Source organism: Coturnix japonica, chromosome 1 (genome assembly GCF_054131305.1).
Source record: "Coturnix japonica strain WE chromosome 1, WE-NBRP24, whole genome shotgun sequence".
Taxonomy (NCBI): Eukaryota; Metazoa; Chordata; class Aves; order Galliformes; family Phasianidae; genus Coturnix; species Coturnix japonica.
In genome coordinates, this window is record NC_140663.1 from 81999976 (window position 1) to 82025706 (window position 25731).

At 40.4% G+C, this 25731-nt stretch overlaps 1 long non-coding RNA gene across 1 annotated transcript in view; it reads left to right on the forward strand.

Moving 5' to 3' along the window:
- Positions 1–25731, forward strand: part of LOC146762559 (uncharacterized) — a 40445-nt gene that overhangs the window by 13959 nt on the left and 755 nt on the right. The window contains exon 2 of the long non-coding RNA XR_014938319.1: positions 19883–19978. This is a non-coding gene — a long non-coding RNA (uncharacterized LOC146762559). The remainder of the gene's footprint in view (positions 1–19882; positions 19979–25731) is intronic.

Here is a 25731-nt window from a genome sequence, read left to right on the forward strand (position 1 = left end):
TTGTGGTGTGTTCTTTTGTGATACTACAAGATAAAATGCTGAAAATACTCCTTTTTAGAGGAACCCTCCAAAACCTAACATGTTTTAGAATGTAGAGGTGGGATAGGAGTCAAAGTTAACCTGGTGTGACTATATAAGTTACCAAGTAACTAAGTTCAGTTACCATGATGACAAGCTTGAAAAAAACAGAAAAAATATTATATTTTTCCATCATATTTTTCCGGTGTTCCTGTTCCTGGCCCCTCAGTGTAGATTAATGTTAATTAAAATCCATTCAAATTTGTTTGGGACCTCTGACCCAGCTGTTACCTATCATGGTCAGAGCTTTAGTTTAAGCTTATCCCATGACAGTTGTGATAAAGTTCCTCTGCTGCGCTGAGCATTCTAAGCTGTGGGCTGATGTTGCATTCTTTCTGGATGCTAATGAAGTTTCTTGTCTATCTCACTGTGTCACAAAGCTCATCACTATAGTGTGCACATTTTTTACTACCTTCAGTTTCCTTCATCCTTGGCACAGCGTGATGAAACTTCCTGGTGAATGTAAAGCCCAAGCTGAGAACACCAAGTATTCAGACACTGAGTCACATAAGTTTCATAACTGAAGGAATTTACATTACAAATGAAAAGGATGAATAAATGTAGTTCAGTATATTAGAACATCAACAATTAAAAAAAAAAAAAAAAAAAAAAAGTAGCCCTTAAAAAATACTAATAATAAGATAGAGAACAAATATATCAGCTGCAGAGGAGCTTATTTCTCCACATCTTGCTTTACAATATAGCCTGGAGCAGCAGGGCAAGAACAGTCACATGGTTTCTGGCTACTTTGCTCTTTTCAAATTCCTTCCTCCTTCAGACTGTTACCTTCGTTTACTGCTGTGACTATTACTGATTGTTAACAACAGCTTTTGCTGCAGCCACTCTGCCCTAATCCTTCTGGTCACAAATTGCAATGGAAAAGGTGCAGGACTCAGGGATTTCGAGGTGACCAAACTCAGGATGGGAAGATCAACAGGGGGTCGATGTCTGGAATGGGGCTGTGCCTCCAGGCAGAGACACCTAGGGGAATATGCAGTGAGATAACACGTAAGGTGTAAATCAGGCTGTACACTGCAGTGCATAGCAAAGACTAAAGTGATATGGATATGGGAGATGGAGTGAAAATAAGATCTTTTTTGTGTGCAATGGGAAGGCTCGGGGAAGTCTATGCCTCATAGAAACTGCTGATGGTCCAGGAAGCTGAGCTGATCTTAAGGCAATGAAAGGCAGCAAATCTCACCTTCCCCCGCCATGACAGCCTGTAACTCTGTTAGGTAAGCAAATCCATGACAGTAGTCTTTAGTTTAGGCATTTTCAATAATGTTTGTTTTTAAGAAAATGAAGAGGATGTGTGAATGAAGTGCATAATTCCTGAGGGAACTTTGTATCATTTTCCATCTATGGTTAGGAATGTAAACATTTTAATGCTGGGGGCTGAGTTCAAGTATTCATGATGTGGATATGTTAGGCATTTTTTACCCTCTTTATAAATTTTAAAACAGTGAAACTTAATGCTGAATAAACTAGATCTAGGCATAATTGTTTAGTGTAGGGTTTTCGCTTTTCTATTCTAGCTGCAGAATTTGCTGTTACAACTCCCTCCTGGAAGAACAAGAAAGAGCAGAAAACTTTTCATCAGGCTTCAGATCAGGCAGCAGATGGCAACTTTGGTTATCCTCTGATCGGGCTGCCTTGAATTAGAGATGAGCCCCATCCCCTTCCAAGCAAGCACAATGCAAGGCTGAGCTGGGAGTTGGATCATGTCTAAACATTGTGTCTGGATTCAGAGCTCACCAGAGTTTTGCTGTACTTGATCCAAGAGCTTGGCTGGAGCCAAGTTCTAATTAAGGCTGGTAACTTGTCAGAGACAAGCTCTGTGTGCTGCCAGCAGCATCTCTGTGTTACCTATCTCCTGTACTGAGATTTTAGGCCAGATAAACTGTCTCCAGGTTACAAGTGGTCCCTATGGACTGCCTGTAGCTTATAGTTTTGACACCTGAAATAAAAAGGGAAAAAAAAAAAAAAAAAAAAAAAAGCTGTTTGGCTTGGTAGTACTTTACTTACCTCCTTATAACCAACTGGATGTAGGGCATGATTTTTATTAACACTCTCCTGACAAGTTAATGTAAGAAAACCTTTGAAGCAATCAGTGTCATTTACATAGGTGTTTGCAAATCAGATGCAGCTTGTTCGTTCCCATGGCACTGCACAGAGGAAAAGGAACACCATCTTGACAGTGGACCTGCTGGTGCTGAGAGGACAAAACTAGAAAAATAATTTTGGAGACATTTGTTAGCATAGATGACATAAAACAGAGAATCTCTGTTTTTCTGAGTCCCTTATTCTCAGTCTGATGGGGGTTGTACTGTCTGGTGTTACTGTATACTTAATCCCTTGCAGTACAATGAAGGAGAAAGTGTTGTGGGACTGCAGACAGTGCAGCTCTGTTTTCTGCTCCCTGATTTTCCATGTGCTCTTGTGATAATAGCTGAGGTTTGTTAAATAGGCCGTGTCTGCATCTCACTGTTGGCTATCCCACTTAATGTGCCTCTTCATTATCAAGCTGAGTTCAGCTGTGAAAGGATCTCATCACCTCATTCCTTTTCGAGTTTGCACTTCCAAACTCGCAGGCTGGGAGAGGAGGTGATGTTCTCCCTGGTTAGCAAAATGCCGATGGGCACAGGAATCCTGTGAGGCTCACTGTGGTGTACCTTCTTATGTGAGAATACCCTTCTATAGGTCCTTTTTGCCTCTCCGTGAATACTACTGTAGCAACTGTTTTATTCTGTGCACATGCTTTTAATTTATACCATGAAACCACACTAGGGAACATGGACGTCTGATGCTGAACAATGGCTTTCACTACATGTCTTTTGAATGTGCTCTGTTCAGAGAACAGATCTCAGCCCTGCTGTATCACAGAGCCCTGCACTCCTGCTCACCCTCAGGGGAGATACAGCCTGCAGATGCTCCCTGTTGCTGACACTGCTCTGGGTGAAGCTATAGGTTGAAACAAAACTTCCCACCATATGTAGTCGGAGAGAGGAAGCTTACTCTGAGGGCTATGCCCTTGATTGCCCTCCCCATGCAAGAAAAAGAATGATCTTATCTTCGAGTTCTTGTCTTGTAAACAGTATCAAAGTCTGTGGGCTAAGGCACTGAAAGCCTGAGCGCAGGCACAAGTGAATGCTGTGCCATACGTTAAGCTGTTTTTGCATGCATGGCATCGGCATCTTGTTAACATGCCAACCTAATCCCACTCTTTTGCTTCACAGACAAGTACCACTTTATTAGCCACAAATCTATTATCTTCCTGTTTGAAGGGCTCTGAATGGCCTTACAGCAACATTCTGCTTTTGTAATACAAATCCTTTCACGTTGATAAAAATACTTTAAGAAATGAAAAGTAAGGTTCAACAGTGACAGAAATTCCAGTCGCTCCTTTCATCCTCCCAGTGTGAGCCAGCAGGTGCAACTTGACATTATTTAAACAAACCTTCCCCCTGCTTTGTGGCTGAAGAAAGGCTTTGGCAAATACTTATCCTTTGATATGATGTGTACTTGACAAAATTCACAGGGAGATCTGAACTGCTGCTTTGAAGCAAATGCTTATTAGAACGCTGGAGCACTAAAGTGCGCTATGATTTGGCTCAGTTGCGAGTAAGACATCAAGCAAAGTGTGCCCATTATGTCAATTCAAAGTCAAGCCTAAACACACTGACTTCTGAGCAATCTTAAGAGAATCTGTGGCTGTGCAGCTCTGCTGCTTTATTGCTTATCTCGTTTGCATTGCCTTCTCCCTCTGTCAGTTCCCCTCCACATTTGCAGCATAGTGGTTGGCGTGTCATCTGGAATTCATCGAGTATTTTCCATTACTGTGTTCTTCTTTCCGCTTTCAAACCTTCTTCCTCTCTCAACCTCTTCTTCAAAATGTGCTCTTTCCAGCTGAACAGGAAAGGGGCTGAGGACCAGTCTCATAGTTTCATTTCTGTTCCAGCACTCTGCTGGATCTGTGCAGTTATTCAGGGGGGAATATTCTGTATGGGATATTTGGGAAAATGCCATGAGAAGTGAGCTGGCAGTGAGGAGACAAAGTCTCACATTGTGGTCTAGAAAATATTTAGAGATGAAATCACAGAATCACTGAATCCTAGAGGTTCATGTTCATATGCAACTTCCTGTGTTCAAATTTTTGAACATTGCCCTTGTCGTGTCATTGGGCACCACTGAAAAGAGCCCAGCCCTATCATTTAGACTCCTGAACTTTTATTTGCAAGTGATGGGAAAATCCACTCTCAGCCTTCTCTGGGGTGAGCAGACCCAGGTCTCTCAGCCTTTCCTCATACAAGAGATGCTTCAGGTCCCTCATCATTTTTGTGCCCCTTCGTTTGACTCTGTGTAGGAGATCCCTGTCTTTCTTGAACTTGGGAACCCATAACTGGACACAGTACTCTAGATGTGGCCTCATCAGGGCAGAGTAGAGTGGGAGAACCACCTCCCTCATTCTACCGGCCACAGTCCTTAATGGACACCAGGATACCACTGGCCTTCTTGGCCACAAGGGAACACTGCTGGCTCAAGGCCAACCTGTTGTTCACCAGGACACCCAGATCCTTCTCTGCAGAGCTACTTATAACAACGGGGCTAATGCATCTTTTTTGTCCCCAAAAAACTCTCCAGAATGCTTTTCATCCTTTCTCTTTTATTGTCAAACTCACTATGAAATGTTACAGTTTGTAGTAGTGTCTTCTTTCTTTCCTGCTTGAAAGGCCTCATATACTGGTAATCTTTCCTTTGTTCACTTTCTTTTGGTGTCTTCATCAAGACCAGATAGCTTCCTAACACAGTTTTGCTATAGTTTAATAAGAAATTATTGTCCTTAAAGAAATCCTTCTGTTGTGGTTATTAGTGGCTGAGTTGATGTTCACGGTTTTAGAACAGACAACACAAACAGTCCATCCTGGACTTACAATATATGAAACCTTCATCCATAACCAGCAGGTATAAAGCTGCCTTCAGCTGGAGGTGGTAGCAGTTCAAAGAATCATAGAATGTGTGGGGTTGAAAGGGACCTGAAAGGCAACCTCCTGCTGTGGGCAGGGCTGCCATTCACTGGATCAGGCTGCCCAGGACCCAGTTCCTCAGTGTGTACATGAGGAGGTGATGTGGTGGCCTGGCCTGATACTGGCACTCAGCAGGAGCAGGTGTATGCAGACCCTGGTGGGCTTCAGTCCTGAAAGTTTTCAGAGCGTGCTCCATCCTCTGTTAACAAGCAGGGGGCCATTCTGCCAGTGCAGCCTGAATATATGGATACAGAGCGTGTCATTGCATCAAGCATGAGAAGCAAATGAGTAAAGAAAAAGGTGCTCCAGGTTCTTGTTTTGCATGCTGTCACGGGATGCAAATTGCTTGCAATCACTGATTTGTTAAAAGTGCACTGGTGAGAAATGGCACTTGTTCCTTTTTCTGAAAACTAGCAAACGTAGAAAATGTTTCATTCTGCTTTGTAAATGCTAGTTGCATCTTAAATATTACACCTTGCAGCATATCTAAAGGCACAGTTCTAGATGAAAAGCAGTGTTCTTTGTAGTTATGTGCAGCCATACAGATACACACAGAAGAACATTCCACTTGCAGAGTGAGTTGGAAATGCTCTTGTACCTGAGCCCTATGTGAGGAGGCTTTATGTGCCTTGATGAATTGGGACCATTCAGATGCAGCACTGGACTTGCTGCTGGTATGCAGTAGAGTTTTGTCTGCTCTAACTTGGGTGATATGGTATTGCGGGTTGATATGCTGCTTTAGCAGAGCCTTGTAGCTTTGGGGCAGTCCTGCTGTGAGGTGACCAGTCACTTTGCAGAGAGCACAGTTTAGGCTGCAGTTCACACTCAGTCTGTGTTTTTAAAAGCAGACTGCTGTAAGAGCTAAATCCCTCTGAAGCTGAGTGGTCCTAAAAGCCTATCTGTTGTCAGTAACACCTGCCCATGATTCGGAGGAAGGTATGCTAGCTGTGTCCATGGGTTCATCAGACATCAGGAAGAGCCAGTGGCTTATTGAGGTTTGTTAACCTCTTGGCATCAACACAACAAACTACACGTGTTCAGCAAGTAACAGCCAGCACTTTGCCCTAACTCAGTGGGATGAGCATACTGAGCAAGGAGCCTGAGCAAGATGCGCGTGTGGGCATCTGTATTATCTCAGCAAGCAGTAGTGCTGAACCAATGGTGTTGATCATGCTAATGAACTGGCCTCACTGATGCTAGTGCTCTTAGGTTTTGGCTCCTGTACATGGGACCATGCACTAGAGAGCTGGGTCTATGTTACCATGCTATCTAACGACTTGGCGTCGCTTCTGTAAGCTGGGACTGCTGTGCTGATAACCACAGGGGCCTGGGCTGCCACATAGCTGGAGACCTTTAATTAGTGTCCTTCATCCTCAGCCAGCAGAGAGTGCTGCAAAATTCACGGCTACATAAGCCTTGGAAGGTCTTTGCTTCTATTAAAGAGATTAATAAGGGTAGTACAGAAAGTGAAAACCTGTTACATCTCCTGATTTGTTTGCGTATTCAGCATTCCATTTGATTGTGTAAGATCTGTGCCCCCACTTTCATGAGCTGAAGGAGCCTGGTTTGCTCCTTTTTATATCACTTTCTGCCAGGTAGTCTCTTCTTGCATCTGAAGTCAGATGCAGCTTTTGAATTCACATCAGGCAGAGGCATATCAGAGCAGCTGAGGGACAGGAGAGTGAGGCTGAGCATAGAAGTCCTTAGAGAAACTCAGTGTCAAAGAGGAGCAAATAAAAACAGCTCTCCTTCCCCCATCTGAGGGTGTTTTTTCACTATGTCCACAAAACTCTTACCTCAGTGGCAAAGTCTGGAAAAGAGTAGAGGGGAAAAAACCTCAAACGTGATTATGCTCCTCAAACAAGTTATTTGTAAATTAAGATTTATTTCATTTCCTCCAATAGAAGCCAGGGGAAGTTAATTTCTTTTCCCTCTGTTTTCCACAAGTTTCAGTCTCTTCCCATTTCTAGTAAACATTTATATGAGTCTGTAAAAAGACATTTGGGAGGCTCCCAGGCTGTCACTATTCAATTAGCATTTAGTATTACAGTCTTCCCTTTGCAAATTAAAACTCTGTGGTTTCCATAGTGACTTAAACAAGATGAGAATCTGAGCGAAGAGAAGCTGACATAAGTGAAGATAAGCCGAAAGCAATATAGATATTTGTCATGTGGGTTGTTGTTTTTTTTTTCTTTCCCTCCCTAAGGTACATTTTGAGGAACAGACTGTAATCCTCACTTGAAAGATATCTGGCAATGCCTGGGCAGATAGATCTGGGTGTGAAACTGTTTTGGGTGCTCTTCAACCCAGAGATTTGGGGTGAGCAAGGAGTGCTGCGTTTTGCTAGGTGAGCTGATGTTTTTGTGTAATGTGACATTTAAACAGTGTAGTTTACAACATGTTTGTGCAGTGCCCACATCAATGTGTACTCCTTTAGAATAGGAAAACCCTGATTAACATTTGGTTGCTTCTGCAGATGGAGCATCAATGATGCAAAAGCTTACATTCTGTACTGTGGAAGAGAGCCAGCATCTCCTCTGAGCCACACTTTTGCTGAACATCTAGAATTTCAGTGAGGAAAGAAGTCTTGTCCCATGTTTCTCCTAAAGCACTGGCACTTAATGAGCCCTGAGACAGGTTCTTCTCTGCCAGCTGTCCTCATTCCTGCTGCTGCTCAGGTGCAAGAGGAGTTTTATGCTTAGAGCTCCTGGTTGAGGTGTTGGCACTCATAACACCAGGTTAGTGTGTGCACTGAAGTCTTGTGTAACTGGCTCAGCTAGTTGGTAAGGTGGTTAGGCTGATCAGGACACTGCAACAGGGACACACCTGTTATAGAGGAATCCCTGCCTTGCAGTAGATTAAATGAGGCAAGTTTTTTTGCCCCATGACAACAATGGAATGTGGCTAAAATCTGCTGTAATAGCTCATGTACATCTCTATTGCTCTGATAGACTCACAACAGCATTCTGCATGAGACTCTATACAGTGTGGGTAATAGGACAAATTAGATATTCCAGCTGCAAAAACATAGGGTGCAGAGAATGACGTGCAGTTCAGCTGCACAAATATGGTGTTCGTGTGATACTGTGTTCAACCTGCTTCCTCCCTGAGATTTCCCCTGGGTCAGTGTAGAAGAGGCAGCCACTGCCTGGGTAGTGAGGTGCTCACCTTCTGACAGCTGCCAGTTGGGTGCTCATAGCGGAGCTCAAACTGAAACAAAGAAAGCTGGGCTACCAAAATCCAAAAGAAGTTAATAGAAAAAGCACAGCTGGATTTGCTTTTGTTGTATTTTTTCTCTTTTTTCCTTTCCTTTGAGTGAATAGCAATAAATATCTTTTCTTATCTCTTTTAGTTGTTGTTTAAAGGGGTACTTCCACAACTTAAGGCATCTAACGTTGTGTGGTTGTTCCGCTTGGGTCCACTTCAAATTACAGTATATGTTTCATCTGGCTTTGTAAATTTCCCTAACTATCACCACCATCTGCATCTTTCATCCAGGTGGATCCACTGAGTATCGCAGCCCCTTGTAAGAGTTCATTTCTTCAACCATAGTTTGGCACGTGCACAGTTATACACTTACATGACTCAGAATTGAGCAGAGAATTAAGACTTCCTGCAAGTGGCTTTTTGTTATCACCAGTGCTGCTGGTAGCTGGCAATGGCAACATGCAGAACTCTGGCTCTGCTGTTTCCAACCCCAGCACCAAGTATTGCTGAAATTCTGGAGAGTGCTTAAACAGCAGCTTAAAAAGGTATGTTTGTAAGTGAGAGGAAAGACCTTGGGTTAGTATTCAATCAAACTGTAAGAGATTTTTATTCTTACTGTGTGATAATTAAAACAGCTCAAAGGACACACTCAGTGAATCTCAGTTGGATTTATTGTTAGCGCAAAAAAAGTCCTTTTGCAGCAAATATACTGAAAGAAGCAATGGAGATGTTGTGTGACTTAATTTTTCCCTAATCCAATACATCCTATATTCTAATCAAAGCATACCTGCACGTTATGACTCTCAGCTAGTGTGCATCATTAATTTACCAACGCAAACTGAGCAATCTGGGCAACAGCTCTTAAAATAACAGTACAAAAATACCCTTGCAGAAAAACTCCCTTCGCTCACTATTTAGTTAAAATGTGAAAATTCGGAGATCTGTGCTCAGTTTCAGTGTGCACATCAGGTTACTGCCTGCTCCGAGGCAGGCCCCTTTAGCTGCAATACCCTGAGAAGCAGCAACCCAATTATGGTTCATGTTCAGACCATCCTACCTGATTGATGTCACTTGATCTTTTCCTTTTTCTTTCTTTCTTTTCTTTTTTTTAAAAGCTATTATGCACTCACATGTCCCATTTACCTCAGCTGCAGAGTAGCCAGGAAATTGCAAAACGCTGTTATTAAAACTCTGAATTAATATCCCATTGGCAGTACTAATGGAGGAGCCAGGGCCAGAACAGCGGTATAGATGGAGCTGCTGTCTGATTTACTGCATCCAGTGAAGATGATTCTCACAGGTTAGAGGTGAGCTGCCTTTGAAGGAGAGTATGAGAGCAGTGTGCACATTTGTGCTGCCTTTGTCCGTAACGATCAGAGTTATTTTATGGCCTAAGGTCTAGGGGATTAGGGAGAATTCAAAACCAGATGAGAAGGAAACCAGATATGCTAGCAGGTCCGTCAAGACCAGAGTCTGATTTTGATTATGGGAAGCGTGCCAGTGGGGCAAGCAGAGTGCAGGAGGCTGTGGTACGATCTGAATTTGGAATTTTCAAGAAAGCCAGATCACAGTGACAGATTCTGTACAGAAACTTGAAGAGATGAGGGTCTTGCTGAGTCTGTTGTGGCTGCTAGCTGTAAACAGGGGGATAAAAATGGTGTTTTTAAGAGCTTTGAAAATGTCATGAAGAACTACACTGTCCCTAGGGACAAGTGTGGCAACTGATGCAGTATTGACAAAGTCTGCCCTGCAAGTTAACAAATTTCAGATGGCTTTGGTCTTACAGGACGGTATCCGTGTCTCCCAGTTCTTTAAATCTCAGAGTGCTGCCTACATCTCTTTAAGTGACACTGCCAAGTGCCTTCTGTTTCTCTGCAACAGAAACCCCAGCCAGCACTGGGGCTGAGCTCTGTGCAGCCCCACGTGTATCCTTGTACCCTTGAGAGATCTTCAGCAGGGACAGTAGAGTTGAGCCACTGATTAAACCACCTCATAGAGCCTATAATTCAGTTTTGGGGATTGTTGTTGTTTTCATTCTTTTCTCAACTTAACTTGATTCTGCTGCAGCTGCAATAGTTAATGATGTGTTGAAAATTGAGCTGTTATTTAACATAGGGGAAAAAAGCCTTCCCTCTGCTGGCTCCCTGTGGGCTCCCCTAGTCACTCAAATGGGTCCGAGGGGGGAGGAGGTTTGGCTGTAAGCTCAAGCAGTGTAGCTTGATGAGCAAAGCTTGGGAGTTTCATAAACAAATATCTCGGCAGCTGCATCCCACCCAGGTTGGTGATGGGAGGACAAACTGTAGCTCTGTGAGATGTGGCTGGAGATCTCATCGGTTACTGTGCTCCTGGCTTTTCTCTGCAGTAAGTGGAACCACAAGCATTTTCATGCATGCAAAAAGGGACTTTCAGTTTAGGATAAAGCCATTTGCTTTGCTTTGTGTTTGGCAACCAAGGTGTTGACATTTGTCTTGTCTTATTTTATTGTGTTTCAGTCACAGCTGTATACATTCCCGAACTAGTTATTGCTCACAAATAAACATAGACGTGTAAGATATTTGCTAACTAACATATTTAATTTTCCAGTGTGAAGCTAATGAATGACATCATTCCTTAGCAGCTGCCCTGGTTGCTCCCACAAGGAACACATCTTGAGGCAGGAAAAAAAAGAGACCAAAATCCCGTAGAATGATACCAAACATATACATTTAGCTGAGTAATTAATTGAAATAATAAATGACTCATTTCAGCAAGATCACGAGTGAATCAGAATCTTGGACATCCTGTCCTATGCAAAGAGCCCTGGGAAAGTTTGTTTAAGTGGGAAACATGCTCTGCAAGGAAATGGGTAATGAGGGACCTCAGGAGTTCAAAGCTAGAATCCCGCAGAAGAAATACCAAATCCCAAGGCCATGCCCCTAATTGGCATACACCATTGGTTACAACATATGTACATCAAAGATCTGTCTCTCAATGCTTGTTCAAATTATTTGATCTTCTTGAGCTTGCAGAAATTGATGTAAATTGATTTTAGTCTGTAAGAACTTCAGTCTTCAAGCTCCAATGGCAGATAAAATAACAATAGAAAAATGGCCAGCTGGTTTTAGTCGTCTGGAAACAAAAAGGATAAAGATGTGTCTAAGTGTAGAAGAAATTGTCAAAACATTTAAATATATATATATATATATATTTAAGATTAAATCAAAATTGCTTGTCTAATATCACCAAAAGCTCTGGAGAAATGAATCTCCAGAGGTATTTCATAGCATCAGCAATCACTTAAGGCTAACTCTTTATTTGGCACTGAAAGCTAACTCTTTTCTTTGGCAGCAGCTTCAGCAGTGTTTGTGAGAGTCAAGTAACAGTAATTTTTTTCAACACGCATGTTTTCTGCATCTGAGAGATAAAATTTGACCAAAAAATGACACAACGAGGTATCTCCAGAATCCACAAGTGAGGTACTATATCCCATTTACAGCATGCTCTGGGGCAACTTGTCAACAGAATTGCTTCTCTCAGCAATGTCTGGCGGAGCTGCAGACAGAAAATCCCAAAGAAACATCAGCTACGCCTAAAATAACAACAACAAAAAGTCATTCTCAAGCTATTTCTGAAGGAGATATCTACTTCTCCAATTGTATGGCAATAAAGCTGTCACAGATTTGAGCAGCCAGTTGGCCCCAGAACGCAGTGGTTCTGACCTGTGTGTTTGCATAAGTCAGATGTAGAACTTGTAGTACAAGCATCTCCGAGAACAAGAGCTGAGGTGGTCAGCTGTGGTCGAGCAGTGCTTTTCTTATGTCTTATTTCCTTGCAGGGTAGGGAAAGTACAGTGAGAAGTATAACTCTCCACTGAAAATATCCAAGTTGTTCATGTTAGGGACATTAGTCTCTGTAGTGTTGTCATTCCCCACAGCACACTGGGGTACAGCAACAGCTATTGGGGAAGTTGAAAGGGATAACAGGGACTATGCTTAAGAGCTACCTGTTGAAAAACCTTGGCCTTAAACTCTGCAGCAACGTAGATAACTTTAGAGGACTTTTTTGTTACTCATTTGTTTCAGTGAGAAAAGGATGAGCCCTTCAAGAGTCCTTGGATATATGAGCACAGCTCAGTTCCTCTCCTGTGCTCATATTCCATACCTCTAGCTATCTGCCCTTCAAAATTATGTGCACCATCAAACAGAGCAGGAAAAGTCATTGTTTGCTTGTACTTTTAATGGGTGAAACCTTTTGTTCATCCATTTTTGTGTGGAAGTGTCTGCGGTGGGAATGAACCACCACAGAGTCACCTTGAAGTGCTTCAATTTATTGGTACCAGTGTCTGGCTGGTTATAATGACTCCCAAGGAGCTTTTCAGTCCTGTTTTCCCTGGTTAACGCTTGTTAACAGCATCTACAAGATACTACATATCTGGAAGCTTGTGTAAAATGAACTGGTGTCACAGCACCATTTCTAGTAGACCTCATCATATAGGAAATATGAGCAGCATTTGTGTCTCAAATTTGCTTTAAATTACCCTACATACAGTTATTCAAAATTACTGTGTACTTAGTGTGCCTGGTTGGATATCCTTTGATAGGACAAAAATATGTATTTAAAATGAAGAAGGAAAAACTTGTGCCTAATAATCTGATTCTCATACCAATATTAAGGTATCAATACGATTCAGCAGTGCTCTGTTTAGCAGCCTTGCAGAGCTGGAACAGTTTAAGACCACAACAAATATACAGCCTTAAAAGGGATTAGCAAACGTTAACCAAACTGGTTTCCCCCTTGCTTCTGTGGCATTGATTTGAAACACGTAAGCGCCGCTAGACTTTGGTTTTTCACTTGTAGGCAGGAAGTTTATTAAAAAGGAAAAATACATAGAGCAGGAAAAGAGAGGACTGTGGTGCTTTCCAAGTCAGCATTTACGTGACTCGGGTTCATTTTGAGAAGAATAATTTATAGTGGTGTGAATAAATAATAGCAGTGAGTTCTGGCTGTCCAAATACGATACATAATACCCTGGGAAAATTTCCTTTGCTGCGTGCTAATGACTTATTGTTGGCTTTTATGTTGCAAGCCACTGTAACAAGTAAATCATCTGAAATTAACTGACGTGCTCAGGTTTGTTTAGGCAGCACGTGTCAAACTGCATCTTCGAGTCAGTGTGAGATATGAGTTCGGTTTACTGCTGCAGTCGGTGTGGTCTCTCTGTCTGCCTTTGTAAGCAGTCGCACAAGATCAGCTGCTGAACTTAAAAAATCAATGGTTGACTGTAATTTGCATAGCACACAATTGCCATTTTGTCAGTGTCACTTCTTGTGGAAATAAATTTGGACATTGGTTGGGTGCCTAGCTCGTCTGGGAAGATCATTCATGCTAATTTTAAGAGCGATGGTGAAAATATATTCCCTCATCTATTCAATTTGTGTGCGGAGAAACATTTCCAGTCTGTCATTACTCACATCTTGTTGACTGCTCCTCTAGCTGTATCTGTTCAATGTAAAACTTTCTTTTTTTCTCATTGCAGCTTTCCTGAAATAACTTTTTCTATTATTATTTAATCATCCAGATGAGAGTGTTGTATGCTTTTCTCCTTGCCTACCACTGCTTCTTAGGTATATGAAAAAAAAAAAATAAAAAAAAAAATAAAATTAAGAGTTTATAATGAAAGGAAACTATATGAAGTGTTGTTTTCATTTTCAGTTGCATCTCTTCATTGTTGGTAGCAAGTGGCCTTTTGAAAGATCGTCTGCTTTCTGTATCACTTGCAAAGAACAGTAAAATATTTTGGCAATATAGGAACTGGACAGTGTGAATTTTCCCCTGCCCAGAGAGGCCTAAGTTGCTTGTGCAGGTGACAAATTTACCTGTCTAGAATATCTTGTTGTAATATCCAGGGACTGAGGTTTTCTGTTAAACAGAGCAAGGTAGAAAGGAAGTAGTGTCTCCATTAATTTCCGATTTCTAATGAGGGAACAATTTCTTCCATGTCACAAATGAGATTTTCTTTTCACATTTCTTCCAACTGAGTGACAGAGAGGGTTTGTGTTTTGAGCTGCTTGTTGTGAACATCTGCTCTTAACTGGATTAAGAGCCCAATCCCATTACATGGGGGGGTACCAAAATCTCACCCAGTTACAATAATAGCTATGGGTCAGTGCAGATCTGAGCCAGTCTTGAGGTGGTGACATAGATTTCAAAGGTTTCATCTTTTATTTCCAGTTCCTTGAGCCAGCCAGTTCCTTTCTCTTACAATTATCTTAGTCAAACTGGCTTTTTTCTTTTTTTCCCTTTCCTTTGCATATCTTCATGGATTGATGAACCTACACAGTGAAGCAAGAAAAGAACATAATCCACTGATGGTTGATAAGATGTTGTAACACTGAATATGTTTTTCACTCTGCTTTAATGTCTCATGAAGTGTTTGCATCTATTTAACTTGGTATTGTTCTGGCCAGTGCAACCCAGTTGAGCTCAACTCTAATCACTTGAGGTGCTAATGCCCTAATCCAAATTCAGCATTCAGTGAGCAAAAGCACCATTATGTATATGGTGGTCATATACATAACTTCTTACCATCTGTTATCTCTGTGACTTCTACTGGCCTAATGCAGTTTCCATGGTAGTCAAAGGAAATTTTTGAGACTGATTTCACAGAGCAGAACATTCAGTAGAGGAGAGAGAAAATCACTGAAGAGCACACTTTTCCTTTCTCTGTGTTGTAGGGAAAATGCTGTAACCTGCACCTAACAGATGGCCACTGCTATCCTCAGATTCATCCCATATCTGTCAAGGGATGGAGAATTTTAAAAGTGGGTCTTCCAAATATCAAGTTAGCAATTTAAATCTAGTGCCATCCTTGAGAATAGATATGTGAAAGAAAGGATAGAAGGTACAGGAAATATCTACTAACATAACAACATGTTCACAGATTTAGAAATGAAGATGCCTCCCTTAGCAGCATTTTCTCTCTGCTTCCCCTTCTCTGAAATGAGCAGACATTTCCGTGACCCTGTGTCAGAGCAGTTCTATGTCTGAATGTTCAAAAATCACATGAAGGCTCTCCAGAAAGAAATGAGGAGTAGTCACAAGTTGAGTATACAAAACTTATATATATATATATAATATCCTTCTATGGTTATGTTTATTTAACTAATGATACGTGTGTGTTTTATACCTGATGAATGCAACTCCTCTGTTTTTGCTATACGTTTTTTTCAGGAATCAAAGAATTAAAAGATTGTGTTGAGCAATGTTCCCATTTAAGTTGAATGATTGTAATGAAGGGCAGAATTTGTCCTGGTATCTTGACTATGTTGCTGTCATCTGCTTCATATAGCTCTAATATAAAGGCAATATGAGAGCTAGCAGTTTCAGTCCTTTTGACCCTCTTAAGAGTGAGATGAAGATTTCATGAGAAGAAAGACAGCTACAGTATTTTGAAGTGACTTTTCAGGTTTTTTTTTGAACATCATCTTTTTCTTCTCTCTGCAGTTTATTCTTTATCTGTGCCATAAAAATCACATTCCCTCCTCTGGAGAGATTTTCCCTATCCCATGCCCTCTCTAATCTCAGCCTCTCTGACCCTCTTTTTACCTTTCTTTTCACACGGTACACAATTTGGTTTGTTTTCAAACAAATCTGAACTTTTACTTTGTTCTGATTTTATTTGTGGTCTGAAAAACAAAGCACATTAACTTGAAACAGATACGAAGTTGCCTATGGGGGTAACTTGTAAAGTACTCATGCTTAGAAAGTTCCCAAAAGAAAACAAAGCCCAGCAGTCTTTCCTTGTTTGTAGAGCTGATGGAGATCATTGACTCCTAAACCTTTGCCATCTCTTTCCAACCAGCCTCCTAAAATAACAAATACATGGGCTGTGTCAAACAGTTATGGTCTTCTGAATCATGAGCCAGACATAAGAGTGACATTTAGACCGTTCCTGCACATAAACATTGGTAGCTCCATTTTGGGGCAGTTCTGTCATGCACAGCAAAGCTGTGCAGATTTACTTCCACTAAGAATCTGGCCTCACATCCCACCGTGAACAGTGGAAACAGTGGATCTGGAAAACAAAGCTGACACCATGTATATGAAGGACCTCTTTGATTAGTTTTTATTGTTGTTATTGTTTCTTGATGATACTACAGGCACTGAACAAGCAGGGTAGTCATTTTCAAGTGCCTGAAATTTCATTTAGAAAGTAAAGCTGATGGAACAGGCAATGGGACCTGAGATCAGGCTAAGGCAAAGAGTGTGATTTCATAGTTGTGATACACCCACAACTCAGTATCTCAGATCACTTATAATTTGAGTCAGCCTGAGAAGCAAATATAAGTTCTTGAGAGATCATTTTTGACCTCTCGAGAATTTCCCTATCATTAAGCACTGGGCAGCTGAGTGTAAACCATATCCTCTATGATGGTAGTGCCAAGTATTCAATGGTGCTTGTGAGTGATTTGCATTTAAAGGAATACATGCTGAAGATGTATTGCATATTAGATTTGACTTGGAATCTGTCTGACACATAGATTAGCAGGGATCTTGATTGCAAAATACTCTTATTGTTGATTTCTCCTGCATGCTTACTTCAGATATATTTGTTCATATTTGTTTGCCTTTTCTTATCATTCCTTCCTCCCATCTACATTTTACTCTCTTATATTTACTTGGGACACCATAAGAAATGTATTTTGCCTATATAGATATGACTATCCGTCTAAAGAAAATTACTTCTAATAGACAGTCGTATGAAAAGAAGTGGTTTATTGTTGTTCACTTGCTGTATGGAGTGGATGACTTCAGTAAGAAATATGCCACTGAACACCTAATTTCTCTCTTGTAGTTGTGTAGCCCTCTGGTTGTACACTGCTGTAACACTGATGGGTGAAGTGAGACAGCCAGCCCTGTGAATTTTTCCTATTGCAGCACCCTCCATTCTACTGCACTATGCAGATGTCTCACGTGCATTTATTGCTCTCAGCATTTCTTTTTCAGGCCCCAGCTTTATAGAATTACTGAAGTCATCTAGGTAATAACTTGAAAGAAAATAGACTCATTGAATGAAAGATTTTGAAACTGCAATCAGCTCTTGAAAGAGGGAGTGAAATCAGGGATGAGTAACAGATGGTGATGGTGGCTAATCTTTCAGCCTATTATTTTACCATATGGGGGTCTATGCCACAGACTTTCATGCTGAAAATAAAACAGAAATTAATCATTGTGTGACAATATATTATTTAAATAACTCTGCTGCAGTGATATTTGCCTCCGTCTAGAAGCCATATGCAAGAGTATATGCTCCAAAATGAGATACAGCTGCATGTAGGCTGCTTTTGTGGTGACAGACATCATATGACTTCAGAGGAAAAATTGCTACACCACTTAGTTTACACAGAGAAAAATGAATTTTCTGGCTATGCTAAGGAGTCTGTGAAAGGAAACCCACATAGAAACACCCGATGGATTCTAATAGGAAATGATAACTTCTCTATGGCATTGAATAGGGAATTACGTCACATGCATAGGAGTCTATAGGATGGCTAAAAAGAGAAATGACTTCATTATGCAGACAGGCTCTCAGCTGGTCTATCTCCATTGGTGGCAAGAGTGCTCTGATGGCTGCTTTTAGCCCAGACAACTCCTTTTTGAGCCTTTGCTCAAACTGCAGTAAATGTCTGTAATATTATGTTTAAATCCTGCTATCCTTCATAAGGCTCTTCTACAAGGAAAATATCCCCAAACTAGTTGTATCTTTTCTGTTTCTTCTGTAAGTTATTCTTTAAAATAATATTAAGGTAAGATCAGTTCTCCAGTGGGAAAACAGAATGTATGTGCTAAATTTCTGTTTTATTTTCTTGGTAGCTAATTTATCTGTGGCTACATGTGATGAGGAAAAAGGCCAGCTCCCAAATGCTTCTGGCTCCTTCTGAGTATCAGAGTGTGTTTCAGAACTCACTCAAGCTTAACTCAGTTTCACATGTGATAAAATCAATTTTAAAAACAAATGCTGGGCAATATAGGTTCAGGTGCTGTATAATCACCATGGTCTGTTTGTGAGATCTTGCCAATGGCAGACTCAAGACTGCGCTGGAGTATAAATAATTGTCAATAGTGTTTTGAAAGTGCATCATTATTTAGTGGAGTTGGAGCAAAAGGCAGCTAGAGTTCAAAAATTAGCCAAGATTGTTTGAGAGGCTGAAGAAAAGCAGAGGTAAAGGTTACAGCTTTGGACATAAACTGTGTTACCTCCAAAAATTGTTTCTTACCTCTCCTATACTTCAGACTATCCTTTCCCTCCAGCCAAATGATAGACACTTTTTACCCTAAAGTTCTGTGAGAAGAAAATGTGAGAGGAAGTCCAAAGAACACAAGTCACAATGTACAAAACTGAATTAATCCTTATGAAATGGTTGTTCAAATTAACCCGATGTTGTGGTTAGTAGTTAAAACAGCCATGGCCATGCCCTCTTCTCATTTAACTTTCTTTTAATGCTGATCCCTGTGTGACCCAGTGTGTTTGATCAGATTTTACATTACTATTCAAAGCATAGACCAAACCTCTGACACTGTCTTTCAATTCAAAGAGTGCAAGTGAGTTGAACCATGAAATGATTCCAATTAAAATAGCGCATGTTAGAAATTCTAAGATGAGTCTGAAGAGTGTTTGATTGTTGTTTTTTTTCATTGCATTCCCTACATTCTACAATGCATTCTTCATTTGGCACTTCTTGAACTTTTGTTTTACCTCTAGTATCCTTTTCAAACATCAATAATCATTCTACTCTGTGAATTCAGAAAGATTTAAGTATTTATTTTGGTACAATAATAAAAGAAGTCTAGAAGAAATCATCTGTCTAGTATTCGGCAATGTTTCCTGGATGATTGTGTCAAGCTTTAAAGCACAGAACCACACAGTGTCTGATCTGCTGATCTTATAGTGATGTCTTTCATTTCCCAATGGGACTCTCAATCTTTAATGTGAATCTTTTCCTTATATTTTGAGGATTTTTTACTTATTTTTTTCTGAAAGCATTTATCATGCAAATATAACTACGCAAAGGGTTTATGGTACTACCTTGAACATTCCTTCTAATTTCCAGAGATAAATAAAAAGGGGGGAAAATGTGTATTCAATCAAAAGAAGAGTAATGATTTGCTCACATTTTAGTATAAGCCTGCCTATTGTATTTGGGAAACATACTTGAAAAGGCAAAAGCTGAAATTACAGTCATATCATCAAAACAAACTGATTCATCATTTATATGCAGCTAATTGCTTGCTACTTAACCCACTTTTTAGCTGCATGTGCAGTCAGTTTCAATCTTTAAATGCTTTCAAGTTATTTCAGTAATATTAATTTGTTCCTCAATCAGAAGCGTGCCAATTCATTGGTCAGCAGTTAAAAACAGGAAAATAGTCATTGACAGAAGGCAGATTTCTTCCTTTAGACTACAAATGTTTAATCAAAACTAAGGATTTCATGTGAACAGGAATTTCTCTGTACTTGAGGAATCCACATTATTTAACTCAATGTACGGATTTTGTGAAGTGTTGTTTACCATTATTATGTATTATTTATCTAGCAGCACCCCTGGAATGAATTAACTTACACTCTGCTTCAGCTTGTACCACCAGAGCTTATAGTCCAAGCGGGAACATGCAAGCCCTCTTTCATTCAGGTAAGGAAAGTTTATTTCTTGTGCAATTACAGAGCCTTGGTTCTTCTGTGCCATATAATCACAGACATCTCTTACTACCATAACCATGAAGTGATCTTGCATCCACTTCTAAAGGATTCCAGACTCTTGCAGCCTGAACAAGAAATTACTGCTTCTGCAGCTCTTTAAGATTATCTTATGAATTTTCTTCTACTATCTTACAGTGTGCTTTAAAGCCATTTGGGACTGTTTGGCAGCTGCTAATGCATTGCTTTAAAAGCCAAATGAGTTTCATTTGTTAGCAGAGTTTGCTGAGGATTTGGCCTCTTCTGATTTCTGCAAAGGAAGACATTGAGCATTCAGCTACGTGATTTTGTAACTCTTCACTTGACAGTTTCAAATGTGTTCTTCTCAGTTGCTTGGCCATTTGAAACTCTCAATTTCTGAATAAAAAATTAGTGAAACAAATTAAGGTGCCAGGTTGTACCTGCTCAGCGCTGCCAACCTAGAATAATCATACTGCCAGTATTTGAAGTTCTTCTGGATGGGCAGTAGGGGTATTTAGGTGAACAAGCCCATCATGAGTAACCTGACTGCTCTCTAGAGAAGTTGTATGCTCAAAAAAGCACACAGCTTGTGAGTGCATTTCTGCAGAATTATGATTCCATATTTCAGGAAGTCTGTTTCCCATCTGTGATCTACCTACAGTTTAACAGAGCATCAGTTTATGTCTCTCTGTGAAACTTCTGTGAGGTAAAAGGTTGAAATACCTTTGAAGAATTCTTGAGAATTTGACTTGAGCAGCTAAAACGTGTATAGGCATCTGCACCGGGGGAAGAGGCTGAAGAAGTCATTGCTTACCTTCATCCTTCTGCTCAAATTTTGCTCATGAGCATCATCAGCATTTGTTCTTAATGAGCCTGTACCTGCCCTGGAGTGAAGAGGTGTGCTGAGTGGAAAGCTGCCGGCAGCAGCACTCCAACTGAGCACTGTGCCTGGCTTTATACACCACAGCCCTTCAAAGAGCACCTGAATTGCAGTTTGAAAGTCCGTGGTCCCTCAGGGGTTCTGATCCATGCAGTGTGAAAAAGAAAGATGAGTTTTATAAGTACAGGTTGATTCTTCAAGGAGCACAAGGGTCAGTATCACAGTGCTGTATGCTGCCACTTCAGTATATCAGTGTGGTTTCCAAGGGCCTCCAGCTGTGCTGAGATATTCTGTTGCCTCTCCTGGTATATTACTGGAGAGAAAAGGCAGCATCTTACACAAGGACTGTGATCCTATATTATCACAGCTCAAAAATTGACTATATGAAAGTACCTTCGGAGTAGAAAACTTTGATTTCTATATCTTCAAACCAAATCTCTGTCCCTTTCTGGATTGGTACAACCTGACGTTTTAGGTAGAAACAATGAGGAAATGATCTTCCTTGCCAAAAGACAGGACTGTTCTTTTTCTGTTTCTGAAAATTAATAAATAAAAATAGTTGCAAGATAAATTAGAAGTCTAATTCACCAAGATGTTTTTTTAAATTTATTTCACTGAGCCCTGGCAATAGCACCTGACACCTAAAATTTTTGTGCTTTAATGGTCAAAGCTTACTAAAATCAATAGAATATTTTAAACAAAGAGGTGATTGTTTTTAATGGCAGTAGATGCACAGTAGCAAGTTTCCACGTCTCTGCATCTTGTGTTAATGTAAAATCTAATTTTCTAGCTTTAAATCCATTTTGAATCTTTCCTCTTTAATCTCTGTAAAATTTCTAGTGTTGACCTCTACTTCTTGTGTGATTACTGCTAATGAAAATCTTAAATGCCTCATTGAATTGGAAAGCTATTAAATACATGTCATTCAGCCTCAGCTCTGAATTCCCCATTGTCTTTGGTGCACTTTTCCTTTTAGTGACAAGCTATAAGGGTTAACATACTGGCTGCATTGGAGAAACAATTGAACTATTGACTACAGGTGGAGGCCAAATACAAACTTCATCCTAAATGCCACCCATTGGCTCTTCATATGATAGCAATGTGCTAGCAAGGGCAAGATTTTCTGGAAAAAGGGAAGAAAAATGCAGTAGATCTTTTACCCTCTTTTTCCCTTTTCCACAACCAGCATTGCCTTTTAGAGCTTTACATGACTACGTCTGATCTGGGTGAGGGTTATATCTAAGGAGTGAGAAGCAAGTAAGATCTAATTAATATGTGCAAGTAACATTTTCATGAAGCTGCCTTCATTTCAGTTATTTTGGCAGGGCTAAGTCAGTGTGAGATGTGGCCCAAAATGTTTTCTTAGCCATTACTGCTTGGAATTGGAGCAAACTTCTGCAGAGAATTAAGGCTTGAGTCTCGGGTCTGTATCCAAAAGCTTTAGCTTGTTTTGTCCTTTATTAAATGGGTATTCAGGCATTATTTCCTGGCTCCAAAGCTGAGTGAAAGATTGGTCTGTGGTTAAGATACTCATGTGTGGCCTTCAAGAGCCTGTTCTGCCACTCTACAGATGTCCTATGTGATCTTTTCTGTGCTACTCCACCTCACTGTACCTCAGTTTCCCCTTCATTTTAAAGTTATCCTTCACTGTTTCTGGGAATGCTGTGAGGACAAAGGTAAGAAAGGTGTGAACTTTCTGAATGGTACTATTAAAAAAAAGTGAGAGCTGATTTGAGAGTTGGAATAGACCGTTGTGATACAAAAGAAAAGCCCTTGCTGCTGTTTTTGCTTGTTGGGGGAGTTTTTGACACTCATAAGATTTGACTGGATTTTCAGCATGACTCCTGCTATTGCTAAAACACTTTAGTCTTGGTTCTGATTTCCCAAATGAGAAGATAGGAATGATGAGCAATGAGTGTTACTGATCTTATATGTAGCTGAAAGAATGAGCGGAAGACAAGAGGATGGCTGAAGCTATGAGAACTGATTCTCATAGCTTCTTCAAGAAGTGGGCAGGTAGAGAGTGTAACCCTCTTCCCTTTCAAAGTAATAGAAATGAAAAATCAGAAATGTCTGTAGAAGTAAAGTCTCCTGTTCTTTTGTCTTTTCTTTTCTTTTTTTTTTTTCTTTTTTTTTTCTTTTTTTTAAAGGAAAAACATATCTCAGGAAGGATTTGCTGAGGAACTTGCTTTCAATTAACTGCATGACCAGACAAGATCAAAGGAAATTAGCTGGGACAGGAGGGAGACAAACAGACAGAATGTCTGACTGAATCCACGATTCAGAGAAAAATTATAAACTGTAAGAGAAAGATTGAGGACATCTCTGAAGACTGTGCCATAAACCCAAGGATGCTCCACTTTGTTGAGGAAACAGAAACAGATGTGCTCATTTTATTGATCCGCAGCCTAATATCTCACATCCATATAAGAGTCTTTTCTAGAAGACGCCTTTACAGAGATAGTTTGGATCCCTTGACTCCCATTTTGCCCTGAGGGGTTGTTTGTAAGCCCTGGGTTACACAGAAGTGCAAGGCCTGGCCTTGGGGTGTGTAAGCCTCAGGCATGGGATCAGTTGTTGCTGGGTCACTGGGGCCCCACAACTCTGATCCCATTTCCATGAAGGCAGCATTGCACATAAAGGTTAGGCGGCAGGCCCTGGGAGGACTATGGACATAAGAAACGGGGCATGTTAATCCAGGAGAGAGCAATATTGTATGCTGGAGCAGGCTGAGGCACGTATCGGATGATGGCAGCAGCATTTCTCCCTGTGTGGTGCGACTTTGGAGCACCCTGTGTCATGCTTTTACTGCATAGCAAACCCCCTGGATCTAATTCAGTTTTGTCTGGCTTTTAGGAAGAAACAGCCCTTCTAACTCTGGCAGGCCACCCACCTCTTACTGTCATCTGACTGGTCTGCTGCTTCACCACTGATGGGTCCTCCAGCCCCATGAATTCCACTGTATGGACTGCAACGTGTTCTTCACTTGAGAATCTCAATTTTTTTTGGAAAAGAAATACATTTCTGGCCTCTGTGGCTTTAGGCAAAAAAATCTTAAATATGTGAACTTTCCATAATGTGAAAGAGGGTGGACAAATAAAAAGAGTCCAAGATTTATTATTCTTAAGTCCAAGGCATACTTTTTAGTATAGCTTAGACATTTTGAAGCTTGACTTCTTATTCCCTTTTTTGTTGTTTTTTTTTTTTTTTGTTGTTTGTTTGTTTTAACACCCTGAGGCAATAGTAACACTACAGTAAAAGAGAGAAGTGAAGAGGCCCTGTACATCTGCATGTGTATCTGGAGCTGTACTGTGGAAGTGAAAGGGATTATTTCTGGTAAATAAAGCATGTACTTCTGGCATCTGGATTTTAGGAGAGTTTCTAATCTCAAATTTCCTTTGTTTCAGCTCATGTAACCAGAATTACTAGAAACTCATCCCTCTTATCCCAACCTTCTGTTTGTCATCTGCATAGAACTCAAGTTCCAGACATGCTGGTGTGAACCTGGGCAGCAAATCCTCTGGTTGCAGGAAAATCTTTTTATTTGTGGGATTTTTTGTCTTTTCTGATCAGGTGCACAGCCTAAGCCTGGTTCCCACAGCTGAGAGGAAGCCGTTTCTTGGTGTTCACTCTCCTGGGCAGCAATTACAATTTGTCAAGAATGCAGTTTATTTTGTAATTCAGCATTTCCCCATAGCACAACTGTGTAACACCTATGCAAATATTTCTTCCTATTGAATTGTTGGAAAAAATAAAACATGGTGGTGTTTGGAACGGTTGTAGCCTAAAATACTTATAGAAACAAATCTTTTCTTCTCTTGTCCTTGAACCTGGTCCAACTGTGATTGAAACTGCCAGTATGACTCCCATTGACTTCTGTAGGAATAATTCCAGACCTTAAATACTTGTAGTTCCTGACAGGTGCTATATTGGCAGTGATCATCTATTTACATATTCACATGGAATATTATAGATAAAACAAGGCTGTCTTTATTGCTTAAGTATAAATCTTGAGGGACAACAGCTGGATGTCAAATGGACATCAGCTGCTGTGCTCATGCAATCAGTGGTTTCTCTGATTAAATGCTGTTAAAGGAACCAAAGTGCTATTTTTAATTTTTTTCTCCCCTGATTAATACTGTATTTTATTCACTTACAGTGTTAGGCTAAGGTAATTGACACCATTTCCTACCCACTTTCAAACAGTCACAAGGTAGGAAGAGATTAATGTGACAGATTCAGCAGCAGTGCTTTTTGCTTTCTGGGTCTTCTTGAAGTCTTTAAGAGTAAACATTTAGAGCAAGCAAATTATGTGCTATTTGTTACTTGCAGTCCAGGGACCTTGAGGTTGGCCAGACACAATGAGGGGTCTGAAAGTGGTTTCTTCCTTTCTATGTAAATATGGAAGGGGCTGATCTTTGTGCAGTTTGGGCTTGGGTGTGTTATTTTTAGTTTTTAGAACTTTCTGAAAAGTAATTAGGACAAAGTGTCCCAGAGAGAAAAACAGTGTTGGTTTGTTTGGTGTTTTTATTTTAAAGAACAGAGAGGATTTCACATAATCATTGGATAGTTGACTTGTTATGAAAAACAACAACAGAAAGTAAGAAAACAGGAATGTAGAGCAAGCAGTTGTAACTTTCACCCCACATTTTTTGTTTTATTTCATTTGTAGGGAAAAAAGACCAGGATAAGAAATAATGCAGGAAGTGTATTTTTTTATTGAATCTACATAGCCCGGTAGTGAAGAATGAGATGATTATAAAAATTTATCCTTTCCTATATGGAAATTAGGTGATCATACGTCTATACCCACCAGGAGGCAATGCAGTTGAAATGACTGTTGAACT